Source organism: Oryctolagus cuniculus, chromosome 19 (assembly GCF_964237555.1).
Source record: "Oryctolagus cuniculus chromosome 19, mOryCun1.1, whole genome shotgun sequence".
Classification (NCBI taxonomy): Eukaryota; Metazoa; Chordata; class Mammalia; order Lagomorpha; family Leporidae; genus Oryctolagus; species Oryctolagus cuniculus.
The window spans coordinates 19001308-19014557 of record NC_091450.1 but is presented as its reverse complement, the minus strand read 5'-3'; the positions used below and the strand labels follow the sequence as shown (position 1 = coordinate 19014557).

Here is a 13250-nt window from a genome sequence, read left to right as displayed (position 1 = left end):
CCGCGGCTCACTAGGCTAATTCCCCGCCTTGCGGTGCCAGCACACCGGGTTCTAGTCCCGGTCGGGGCGCTGGATTCTGTCCCGGTTGCCCCTCTTCCAGGCCAGCTCTCTGCTGTGGCCCGGGAGTGCAGTGGAGGATGGCCCAAGTGCTTGGGCCCTGCACCCCATGGGAGACCAGGAGAAGCACCTGGCTCCCGCCATCGGGTCAGCGTGGTGCGCCGGCCACAGCGCACCGGCCACGGCCATTGGAGGGTGAACCAACGGCAAAGGAAGACCTTTCTTTCTGTCTCTCTCACTGCCCACTCTGCCTGTCAAAAAAACAGAGGGGGCTGAATCCCGGAGACAGGAGGTGGTGTTGGCACGGTGGTGAAGATGCCCCCTGGGATCCCATACTGCAGTGCCTGGGGTCAAGACATGGCTCTACTTCTGACTCTCGCTTCCTGCTGATAAGCACCCTGGGAGGTTGCAGGTACCTGAGTCCCTGCCAAGTACGTGGGCTCCCAGTTTCATTTAAAATATTTATTTGAAAAGCAGTGAGAGAGAGGGAGATGCGCACGCGCATGCATGCATACACACACACACACAGGGGTGGGGGGAGAGAAAAGGGAGAGCACTCCCATCTGCTGGTTCATTCCCCAGATGGCTGCAATGGCTGGAGCTAGGTAGCTCTGAAGCCAGGAGCTTCTTCTGGGTCTCCCACGTGGGTTCAGAGGCCCAAGCACTTGGGCCATCCTCTTTTGCTTTCCTAGGAGCATTAGCAGGGAGCTGGATCAAAGGTGAAACAGCTGGGACTTGAACCGGCGCCCATGTGGGATGCAGGCACTGCCGGCCACGGCTTTACCCACTTTACCACAACGCAGGTCTGGCTCCCAGTTTTGACCTGGCTGAGCCCTGATTATGACAGGCACTTGGGGAGTACACTGGCAGTTGGAGGATCTCTTACTCTGTTTCTCCCTGTCACTCTGACTTTTGAATAATAAATACATCTTTAAATGAATTAATAAAATTCGGCTCTGTAAAAATAAACACGAGGGCTCTGACAACAGGCTAAGAAAGCCGGCAGCAAAGGGAGTAGCTGGAGGGTTTGGAGGAGAGTGACAGCTCATCCCAGCGGCCATGGGAAGGCTGAGGAGGGACAAGTCCTAATGGGAACTTTTACAGGAATCCAGGAAAGGAAAATGCCCTCCCAAAGAAGAAAGAGTGAAGAGCAGAGAAATGGAATCCAAAAATATTTACAAGGCAGAGTAACTGGGATTTGATGATTTGTTACATTCAGGGGTAGAAGATGAAAATAAGTCGGGGGAACCTCTCGTAGGGCCCCAGCATAGGCAGTGGGGTGCTGCTACCATCCCTATCATCAGAGATCAACAACATCGGCAGGAAAAGCTTCAGGGGGGTGGGCTGCAGACAGATAATGAACCCAGTCCTGGACTGCAAGTCTCATGTGTCAGTGTCACATTCACTTATCCATTCATGTATTATTTTTAAAAATGGATTTTTAAAAAAATTTACATTTATTTTCATTTTATTTGAAAGGTGGAAAGAAAGATAGAGCAGACAGAGTGATCTTCCATCTGGTGGCTCACTCCCCAAAGGCCTGCAACAGTCAGGGCTGGGCCAGTCTGAAGCCAGGAGCCTGAAACTCCATCTGGGTTTCCCACATGGGTGGCAGGGATCCAAGTACCTCATCTATTATCTGCTGCTTCCCGAGGGTATGCATTAGCAGGAAGCTGGGTCAGAAACAGAGGCACTCTGATATGGGATGTGGGCATCCCAAACAGTAACTTAAACCACCGTGCCGAACGCCCATCCCTCAACAGAGAGGTCAAGGTGGAGTTTGGGCCAACAATACAAATGTGTGAGTCATGCATCTGTGGTTGATTCTACTCTTCCTTGTGACAGAACCAACAGAGAACCTCAAGGACCATTTACGGAACTCTGGGGAGTGCCAATACTGGAAAGTCGGGCAGATGAACAAACAGTAAAGGAAGGAGGCAGAAGATACCAAGTGACAGATGAGAACTGGGAAGAGGGCGCTGTCCTGGGCAGGGCTGGTTTCAAGGGATGAAAGGGAACATTCCACGCCACAAGGCTGCAACTGAGAGGCTGGCGAGATAAGGGCTGGAAAATATGGGTCACTGGCGGGGTGAGCAAGCAGAGTTTCAACACTGCAGAGGACGGGGGAGGAATACAATGAGTGGAGGAGTAACTGGGAGGTGAGGAAGAAGAGGGAGACGGAGCTTAGGAGAAGTACTTTTGAGAGGAAGAGTCAAGGGCCGGCGCCGTGGCTCAATAGGCTAATCCTCCACCTTGCGGCGCCGGCACACCGGGTTCTAGTCCCGGTCAGGGCGCCGGATTCTGTCCCGGTTGCCCCTCTTCCAGGCCAGCTCTCTGCTATGGCCAGGGAGTGCAGTGGAGGATGGCCCAGGTGCTTGGGCCCTGCACCCCATGGGAGACCAGGAAAAGCACCTGGATCCTGGCTCCTGCCATCGGATCAGCGCGGTGCACCGGCTGCAGCGGCGGCCATTGGAGGGTGAACCAACGGCAAAAGGAAGACCTTTCTCTCTCTGTCTCTCTATCTCACTGTCCACTCTGCCTGTCAAAAAAAAAAAAAAAAAAAAAAGAGTCAAGGCAGCCAGTCACTGGAGGACCTGGGGGATGTTCAGAGCCAAGGTTAGGGAAGGAAACTTCTACAAATCACTGGGCTAATAGTCTGTAGACTCCCTCTGCAGCCTCTCTACTGTAAGAGCTTATCTTGTGAGTTTATTTCAGGCTCAGAGCTTGTCAAAAGGTACTAGAAATTCAAATAAGATGTCCCCCAGGTCCCCTCCTTCAAAAGGAGCCCACAGGCTAGTATGTGTCCTTGGGGACAAAGAAAAAATGAGCGAAACTCAACACTTTGCAGGATACTGCATTATACTTGTGGTCAGAAATACAAGTGGGGTGGGCAGCACTGTGGTACAGCAGGTTAAGCAGTCACTTGCACAAGCAGTGTCCCATATCAGAGTGCTGTTGGAGTCCTGGCTGCTCTGCTTCTGATCCAGCTCCCTGTTAATGCACTTGGGAAAGCAGCAGCAGATGGCCCAACTGCTGAGGCCCCTGCCTTTGGCCTGGCACAGACCTGGCTATTGAGACCTCTTGAAGGGGAACCAGCAGACAGATCTTTGTCTCTACCTCTCTGTGTCACACTGCCTTTCAAATAAGTAAATAAATCTAAAAAAAAAAAAAAAATTGGGGACAAGTAGTTTGGCATATCAATTAAGATACTACTGCGGATGCTTCCATCCCATACCAGAGTGCCACAGTTCAAGGCTCGGCTCCAGCTTCCTGCTAATGCACACCCCGAGAGGCTCAAATGTCTGGGCTCCTGACAACCACATGGGAAACCCAGACTGAATTCTGAGTTCCTAACTTCTGGCCAGCTGTGGCTGTTTTGGGCATTTGGGGAGTAAATGAGCAGATGGAAGATTTTTGTCTTTCAAATAAGTAAAATTAAAAAAAAATATATACAAATTGGTAGGCTAAATATGTTAGTGTCACTATAGATGGATCCCTGGTAGAAAATGCACAATTATACCTCATTTAAGCACAGAACTCACTGACAACTACATTTAGCTGCACCCATATTCAACCTCCTTTCCCTCCCTAATTCTGAAAAAACCTGCCCCCCCCCCCCCCGAAACAGCTTCTCAGAAAGCTTCATCAAGGCAGATGCTGGACGTAGTAGAAAGCTGCTGCGCCTTTTTCCCTAGCCCTGCACTCATTCTCCCACTTGTCTGTGATGACGCCCCAGGACTCCCTTGGGGGAACCCACTGTACTCCCAGTCCACGTGATTCAGATGGATCTGACATCATGCATCAAGGAGCAGGCATATGTGACTGGCTCAGAGTTGAGCCTAACTTGGGCCAGCCTATGACAAGGATGGCCCAATCCACAATGAGCCAATGAAAGGGATGGGCCTAACCTACACTGGGACGTTGAATGGCTTAGAGACGGGCCTAAGCCATGCTAAGCCAATGAGTTACTTAGGGATGGGCCTAAACCAAGCGGAGCCAACAAGGGTCCAAGCGTAGGCCTTCTGCACATCTATCCAGGAAAAACACTCTCTACTGGGGTTGGGAACAAGGTGCCAGGAGGTAAACTGGGAACTGGTAGTGTTCACCTCGTCCTCATAAGGGAGGCTGACTGAGAATAAAGGAAAGCAGAGCCAAGAAATCAGGAGACCAGGTCCTGACAACATCACTGCACCACCTGGATGCAGTCATACCAGGTTTAAGATTCTGCGAGATCATCAACTCCCTGCCTTGGTTTTATACCAGGTAGGCCAGGATTTCTGCCATAAATAAGTCCTAATTAATGCATGAAATGAATGATCTTATTTGCTGCAAGTAAAACAGGTAAGGGGTCAATAACCCCCTATTCAAGCCGTAAGCTCTGCTGAGCCTAGATCTCCTCCAATATGCGGTCACCAAACCATTTCTGCAGTATCAAGGGCCCAAGGCCCATGCATCTACAAATGGCCCCTGTGTAGCCATGAAGACACTGGTGATCCTATGGAGGACAGTCCCAAGTGTGTGGCACGGAAGTCAGTATACGATGGGGTGAGCAATGACAAATGCAGACCGACTTTTCCCGCAGTTGAGAGAAATACCATGCCCAGATCTGATGGAATCAGCCCTCTGCCTACTTCTCTCAACACTTCCTACCTCTCACTCACTCACGCCCCAGCCATCTGCCTTCTTTCTCCTCCTTGAACACGCCACGTTGGCTCTCACCCCAGAACCTTCACCCTGCTGTTCTCTTGGTCTGGAATGCTTTTCACTCAGATCCACTCAGTCAGTTTCCTTCTTGCCACACAGATCTCAGCTGAAATGTCCTCCCCAAAGCGACCTCATCTGAATATCCCACCTAACACTCCCTCCAGCTCTCCCTGTCGTACTGACCCCTGTTCTGTCCTATTTCACCACTCCCTCTCCGAGTTTTGTTTGTTTGTCTTCCTCAGTGGAATGGCAGTTTCTGAGTACAGGGAACTTATGCCTCACCTTCATTTTTATCCCCAGTGCCTACAACAGTGCTTGGTACATAAAAGGCATCCAGTGAACAAAGAGGGCAAGGTGGAGATTGGCCACCTGAGAGGGCAAGGCGAGACAGGAAGCAAGAGACCCCCTGAAGGTTAGTTTATACCTGCAAATCCCTAAGCCTGAATTCTCTCCTAGCACCTGAGCAACTGGAATGGGAACGGGATGGGGGAGAGGAACCACATTAGAAACCACCCCAAACCCCAGGTTACAGGGAAAAGTGTGCATGGTGGCCCTCCTCCTGCACCCTATGGCACATACCTTTCAGAAAAGGCCTTAACAAAACATTGTTCTTTTGGCCAGGGAGGTTCCAAACTTAACCCTCAAGAAAGACTGAACCCGAGACGCTGCAGAAGGTCCTCCGACTACGGAGAAGGGTCTAATTACAAGTAGCCATGGGGAAGGATACGATTTTAGATTCAGGGACCCAGGAGAAACCAAGACCCAGACATGTCACAGACTTCATGATCAAAGAAACAAGGAACAGCGTTTTAACCCAAAACACTGACACTTTAAAAGCAATACTAAACGAAGAGAAAAATATATGCTAACACAGAGGAAAGAAGTTAACAGCTGCTCTTTGCTTTGTTATGAAACCTTAAAAACACACGATTTTTCCTTTGCCATCTGAAAATGTCTCAGCAAGTTCTGGCACACTGCTCTCTACCAGAGACAGGTTCTCTTCTTCACCTTCTGAATTTTACCATCACTTTCTGTTTCCTGTTGACTGAAGGGAAATTCAATACATTACTTGGAAACAATGTTATGCTGAGAGGTTCAGTCTACTCTATGAGGCAGGCAGGCACGCCAATCGCTCCTTTTCTTAGAAGCAGAAGCTAGGGGCCAGCATTGTACCAACATCCCATATGCGTGCTGGAGCAAGTCTCAGCTGTTCCATGTTGGATTCAGCTTATTGCTAATGCTCTCTAGAAAGCAGCAGAAGATGGCCCAAGTGCTTGGGCCCCTGTACCCACTGGGAGACCTGGATGGAGTTCCAGGGTCTTGGCTTCAGTCTGGGCCACTGCAGCCATCTGAAGAGTGAAGTAGTGGGTAAAGATCTCTCTCTCTCTCTCTCTGCCCCTCTTGTAAAGATTCACAAATTTTTTTCTGGCCCACATAGACTTTTTTAAAATGCATTGTACTGGGTAGGTGTTAACACCTGGTCACAGTATACACTTCTGTACGAGCTTGCTTAAAAAAGGATACTGCAGGGGCTAGCACTGCGGTGTAGCAGGTAAAGCCACAACCGGTGATGCTGGCATCCCATATGGGCCCTAGTTTGTGTCCCAGCTGCTCATTTCTGATCCAGATCCCTGCTCATGACCCAGGAAAAGCAACAGAAGATGACTCAAGTAATTGAGCTCCTGCCACCCATGAGAGACCCGCATGAAGGTCCTAGTTCCTGGCTTTGACCTGGCCCAGCCCTGGTGGTTGAAGCCATCTGGGGAGTGAACCACCAGATGGAAATCTCTGTCTTTTTCTCTCTGTAACTCTTTCAAATAATTAAATAAATCTTGAAGAAAAAAATGGATGTTGCAGAGTCAGCATTTGGTACAGCAGTTACGATGGCACTTGCAACGCCCACATCCCACCCCAGAGTGCTTAATTCCAGTCCTGGCTTCACTCCTGATTCTAGCTTCCCACTGATGTGCACCCTGGAAGGAAGCTGTGATACGCTACATGGGTCTCTGCCACCCACACAGGAGGTCTGGATTGAGTTCTGGGCTCCTGGTTTCAGCCTGGCCTGGTCCTGGCCACTGTGGGCATTTTGGGGGTCAACCAGCAGATGAGGAATCTTTCTGACTTTCAAATACATAAAAATTTAAAAAAATCAAAGTGGGTACTGCATGCATTTATCTGTGTGTTGTTAACTTTGCATTCTCAAAACACCATCATGGCCCAGCAGCTCTGTGGACAAATCTGATGGGAAGCTAAAATATATATGCCACAGCATGCCAGGGAAAACAAACTGGGATCCAGTAGTTCCAAAAGCATCTGTTTTGTGTAACTCATTTCTACACTTGCTACAAAAAATGCATTGCGGCATGAGGTTTTTCCCCTTCTGCATGTTTGCATGATTAGATCTAACAGAAGCGTAAAAGAGACACACACCTCTGGTTTCCAAACTCCAGAAACAACAAGGCAACCTCTCAGGGCTTTCCTCTGAGTGAAGCCAGCCAGCACAGCTGGTCAGGAGTGATCCACACCCATCAATCATCAGGAATTCACTCAACACCCTTCTCCGTCCCAACCCCATATCCTCCACAATCAAAACAAATGGCAGAGCTGAAGGCACAGGGAGGGAAGAGAAAGAGGTTGCCAAGTGCCGGCACATGCTCCGACAGCTTCCACGTTCTGACGCAGGCCTTGCATTTTGCAGAAGTGACATCATTGGGGAAAATCAGTCAAGAGTCAGCAGGCCTCACTTTGTGCTTTCAAAGCCTATCATGAACTACCTACAAAAATAGTTGGGCACGCAAGGACATAAGCTCACGGATGTACACCATCATTCCCAGGCGTGGAACACTGGAGGAAATGGAATGTCAACAGAAGACTGCCTGGAAAACTAGGCAGTTGTTAAAAAGAATTATAAGGGCCGGCGCCGTGGCTCACTAGGCTAATCCTCCGCCTGCGGCGCTGGCACCCCGGGGTTCTAGTCCCGGTTGGGGCGCCGGATTCTGTCCCAGTTGCTTCTCTTCCAGTCCAGCTCTCTGCTGTGGCCTGGGAAGGCAGTGGAGGATGGCCCAAGTCCTTGGGCCCTGCATCTGCATGGGAGACCAGGAGAAGCACCTGGCTCCTGGCTTCAGATCGGCGCAGCATGCCAGCCATAGCGGCCATTTGTGGGGTGAACCAACAGAAGGAAGACCTTTCTCTAACTCTGCGTGTCAAAAAAAAAAAAAAAAAAAAAAAAAAAGAATTATAAGGATGAGTACAGATGAAAGTTCGTGTCAGGTTAGGAAGTTAAGAACGGGTGCTACTTGGATTATGTCGTCTCTCTGCTGCAGGGGTAGAAATGGTCATAGAAGGCTGTGGCAGACTAGGGTACAGCAGGCTCTGAGAGCAGTACTTCTATTCAACACACTTCTTTACAGTATACCTTTTTTCTACAGTACACATATGTTGCTTCTGAAATTTTAGAAAGCTTATACTTGTACAATAAAAATAGAATAGCTATTGTTCCAGGATAAATTTATTCTACTGAACAAGATGCCAGGGAAAAGAATGCTCCCCGTCCTCCACCCCTTTTCAAACATTTCTGGAACACCTACTAAGTGCTTGGCCCTGCTGGGAGAGGCCGACTGAGGCCGCTCCAGCCACAGTAGTCGGTGCAAACGCAGCGCCAGCGGCAGGCACAGCCTTGGTCCAAGCAGCCACGCTCTTGTTAGGAAATTACCTTGCAAAGAAAGGGAGTGCCATGTCTTGGCTGGCACTTTCCAAGGCAAAAGAACACATTTTGGAAACAAAAATAACATCTTAGAATTAGCCAACTTAGGAAACGATCTCCAAAAAAATGAGATAAAACATACACACCAGACGCCCCTGAGACACAGACAGCAAGGAGAGCCGGGTTTCAAAACTGGTTACAATACAGGCGTGGGGGGGGGGGGCGGGGGTGGTCAGGCTCTGGGAGCAGCTGGTATCCAATTACTCTAACCAAGTCCTAAAACGCCATCCTAGCCCAGGATACGCCGAAACCAAACTGGCAGCGAAAATGACAGGCCTGGGCCCAGCACACGCTACAAAGGCCATGTCTCTGGAAATAAAGTTAAAAGCAGCCCAGGGCTCAAAGTAGAGAGAGGCACAACCTGGCAGCGCACCCTGCACAAAGACATGGGCGAGGCTCAGGCCCCCGGGAAGGCGGAGAACCTGGGATGGCTTGGGGACGAGCTAGGAGCGTCCCGCAGGGCCGTGTCCAGGTGATGCTGCGCTTCCCCGCGGCCTCAGGGAGCCAGGTAAGCCCAGCCGGCACTCAAGCTGCGGGGTCAGCGTTTCCAGCCCCCGGCCAGGGCTTCCGCCAAGTGCTGTCAGGAGAAATCCGAACCGTCCCGCAGCAGCCCCGGTGTGTAACGGCGGGGAGCCTGCTCCACACGCGGAGCCCAGGGGAGGTTTTGGGAAAGAGGCCTGCACTCGGGGTGGGGGTGGGGGGTGCAGTGCTGGGAGCGAAGGGACCCGGGGACCTGCGGGCGGCCGGACCCGAGGGTCACGAGGAGGCGCTGGGGCGTCCGGGACCGGAGTGCGGCGAAGGGAAGCGGGACCGGGCGGGCGCGGACGGAGACGCAAAGTTGGCCGGGACGAGGAGCCGCGCGCGGGCACACACGGTGCAAAGGCACGAAGGGAGGCTCCGGGACCCGCGAAGTGTGCGCAGCCGAGAAGCGAGGGGGCGCGCGGGGCAGAGGCGGGGAGTGGGTGGGGAGGGGTCCCGAGAGCGTGGGCGGGCGCCGGGGCGGAGGAGTTTCGGGCTGCAGCGGCGTCCGCCAGCGGCCAACGCCCGCGCTCCGCCGGCCAGCTCGGCGCTTACCTCAGCTCCGGCTGTGAGGACGAGGCCGCCGTGGTGGCGGTGGCAGTGGCGGCAGTGGTGGCGGTGGCGGCGGCGGCGGCGGCGGCAGCGAGGCGCGGCCCGGGTCCTCGGGCCCCCGCCCCGCTGCTCGCGACCGGCGTCTTCCATTGGCTGCCGCGCCACGGGACGCGTCCGTCTCGACCAATCAGCGCCTAGCAGCGCCGTTTGGAAACTTTTTTCCCAGGCCCGGGCGCGGCGCGGCCACGCGGCGGCGGTCCTGGGCGGGAGGAGGCCTGGGAGGTTCCCGCGGCTGCGCCGGGACCGGCCGGCCGCTCCGTGGACTCCCAGAAACGAATTTAGGCTTGCCGGCCACGCCGTCCAGGAACACACCTCGGCTGTCTCCTCCACGCCGGTTGCATTTTACCGTTCTTGCTCTTTCCGCCATCAGAGGGAAGAACAAAGATCGATCCAGGCTGGCTGAAAGTAGCCTTGCCCCATATTGTTCCTGTTCCTCTACATCTTAGAAGAGACACTTTGCATTGTCTTACTCCTCAGGGGCAGCAGAACTTAGTAGAATTTGCTCTTAAGCCTGGTTTTGAATCCTGATTCTCATTAGCTGTGTGATGTTGGGCAAGTTACCCAACAGCTGTGACTGTTTGGGGATTATACAGGGCTAAATGAGTTAATTTAGCATTTGTAAAAGTTTAGGGTCGGTGCTATGGCGAAGTAGGGAAGGCCGCCACCTGCAGTGCCGGCATCCCATATGGTGGCCGGTTCTAGTCCTGGCTGCTCTTCTTAGAGTCCAGCTCTCTGCTATGGCCTGGGAGGGCAGTGGAAGATGGCCCAAGTCCTTAGGCCCCTGCATCCACGTGGGAGACCCAGAAGAAGCTCCTGGATTTGATCAATGCAGCTCCGGCCATTTGGGGAGTGAACCAGTGGTTGAAAGACCTCTCTCTCTCTTTCTGCCTCTCAAAAAATAAAAAAAATAAAAAGTTTAGGACAGTGCTTTGACCTAAGTACAATATACTTGTTTAATGATCATGAATTTTTTTAGTGGTTAGTGTGTCATACACAATCCTAAATTCTTGGTATGGGTTTTTAATTTAATTTTCAACAGTAACCCTAATAGTTCACTTACAAATATTTATTGAGCACTCCTAAATGCAAGACACTCCGATTACCCAGTGAATAACTCAAAGATCTGTCCTCACAGGGTTTGCAATTTCAAGAGACACTAAACCAGCAAGCAGATAATGAAAGATTTTCAGGTTAGTGATAGGAATAAAGCAAATTCATGTGATAGGAGAGGGCTGGGTAGAGGCCACTGCAGAGACTGGACAGAGTAGGCCACTCGAAGGAGGTGGCAGTGGAGCTGAATGTCCAGTGATGAGAACCACATGGGAGCATTTGTGTGGACTCATTTTTCTTTTTGCTTATTTATGGCTTGAAAGGCAGAGAGAGAGTGACCTCACATCTGCTCATATACTCCCAAATGCCCTCAACAGCTGGGACTGGGTCTGGCCTACGCTGAGATCGGGAGCCCAGAACTCAATCCAGCTCTCCCGTGCGGGTGGCAAGCAGTGGAGCCACCACCCCAGCTATGGGAACATCAGCAGATAGCTGGAATAGGAGCGGAGATGGGACTGGAACCGAGGGGCTCTCTTGTGACATGCAGGTGTCCCAAGTGGTGCCTAACTGCTGATCTTTCTCTTCCTCATTTTCAAAGGTGCAGGAAGTTAAGCTGCCCAAGGTCTTGCAATTAACTTCAGTAACAAATCAGGCTCCAAAGCTGCCTCCATGGATCTCCTACACCACTGCTCCTTGGGACTGTGCCAGAGGCCTCCCACCATCCTTAGAGTTCTTCCTGCCTCTCTGCTCTGCTTGGAAGGAACCTTCTCGAATTCTACTTTGAGTCCTTGCTAGTTCCTCAAAACAGCTCAGAGCCAAAAAAGAAAGCCTCACCACCCACATCAACAGGGTTAAGGAAAGTACCAAAATGTCTTTCAGGAAATTTCCCTTCTGGTCCCAAACACTGATAAATATTTTGTGTTGTACTTCTCAGTTTATTTGGTCTGATGCTTTCAGCAGTTTATTTGACCCTCACCAAGTCGTGAGGTTTCTGGGCAGTGAGTTATCACCCCAGTTCACAGATAAACCGAATCAATGAATGGCATGAATCAGGTCATTTAAACTAATCATTTCCCAGTATCCCAACTTTTCCATCCAGAAAAGCAACAGGCACTGAAATGATTGAGTTCTATTCAGGAATAAGAGTTTAGAGAAATGGGGTTGTTATTAAGTCTTAAAAATGAAGGAAAATTTTTGGTATACTGCTTTAAAACGTTTTCCCTTTTTTTCCTAAATTCAGTTTGTTTCCTGTAGCCTTGCCTTAGCCTGAACAGATAGCTTGGTTTCTCCTCCTTAGGTCCTTCCTTTAAAATTTACCAGTTCAAACCACTGAACTAATACAGGTAGAGGAGAAGGTGCTTGGAAGAAACCCCTTTAGTGGCAGCCTGGTTTAACGGAGGGGCCGAATCAAAGGTCAAGCAACCACTGGAATAGCATCAACATCAGTCTTCAGCCTGGCTTCATGAAAAGATGAAGATAATTTGAACAAGGAAAGAACGGAAAGTTACTTTTACTCTCTGATAAGAGCTTTCCCAGGAAGGAAATGGAACTAACAGAGACTATACATAGGAAAATAGACCTTAAAGTACTTTTACAAATACCAACTCGTTATTTTGATCCTTAATTGTCTCCTTTAAGAGCTGACAGACTCTTAGTCTAGTTTTCTATAGGAAGCAATACAATTACATTTCCTTTAAAATATCTGTAATTCTGTCATTAGCCTCCCATTTAGTGCTTTTTTTTAATTCACTGCATTTACCTGTTGAGATAAGGCACAGCTCTGGACTTGAAAGAATGCCAAAAAAAGTGAAGTAAAATGCTTCTCTTGTGATTCAAAACTCTTTAAAAAGGCAATTATATTCCCTAATTGCTTTGTTTCCTGTTATATATTTTGAGTTAGCATGGGCTGTGTTCAGAGATTCTCAACTGGAATAAAGACGGTAAGGAAAAAAACACCTATTAAGAGTAGTCAAGTATTTGGTTCTTGAAAAAAAAAAAAAAGCCCCAATGTTATTAACAGGGTTGATCTGTTCTAATTCCCAGGGGGAACGCAACTGCCCACACACACACACACACACACACACAGAACGTTTTGCTCAGCAATGATGAGTACCTGAGCAGGCAGATGATGCATACCTGTCCCGGCCTTGGAAAACTAAATACAGGCACAAAGGAGCCTGTGGCTACAAGTCTGATCTTGTCCTCCCAAACACGTGCCCTCAAGAGCGTCTACAGGGGGGCAGCAGTCCCCAGTTAACCCGGATTGATGGCCTCCGGGAATCACCTCGCACCAGAGACTTGAGGGGGAAAGCGTCCTCCTTGGGCAATCTCGACTCGTTGATTCGTCTGCAGAACGAATTTGCTTCGTGGCAGTCCGTAAAAGTAACCTTTCTACAGCCTAGCCGGTTAGCTCATCCTGAGCTGCGCGTAGGTTGAAAACTTCTGTTTTCTCCTCATTTGCAGCAGGAAATGGGCGTCAGCTGGCAGTTTCAGACATCACCCCGTGGCTTACAAAAATGTTTGAAATTTCAGGCAAAGGCACGGA

At 50.3% G+C, this 13250-nt stretch overlaps 1 protein-coding gene and 1 long non-coding RNA gene across 5 annotated transcripts in view; one reads left to right on the top strand and one right to left on the bottom strand.

The window, feature by feature from the left end:
- Positions 1-9734, bottom strand: part of NDE1 (nudE neurodevelopment protein 1) — a 37464-nt gene extending 27730 nt beyond the window's left edge. For 3 of the 4 annotated variants that reach the window (XM_051847489.2, XM_008257793.4, XM_002711777.5), the window contains exon 1: positions 9599-9734. The gene's annotated coding sequence lies outside the window, so the exon portion shown is untranslated. The remainder of the gene's footprint in view (positions 1-9598) is intronic. The other variant, XM_008257794.4, reaches the window with a different exon arrangement.
- On the top strand, positions 8771-11631 carry LOC138847047 (uncharacterized). Its single transcript, XR_011384669.1, has 2 exons — positions 8771-9032; positions 11304-11631. It is a non-coding gene; the product is annotated as an uncharacterized lncRNA (long non-coding RNA).
- Positions 11632-13250: the final 1619 nt, after the last annotated feature.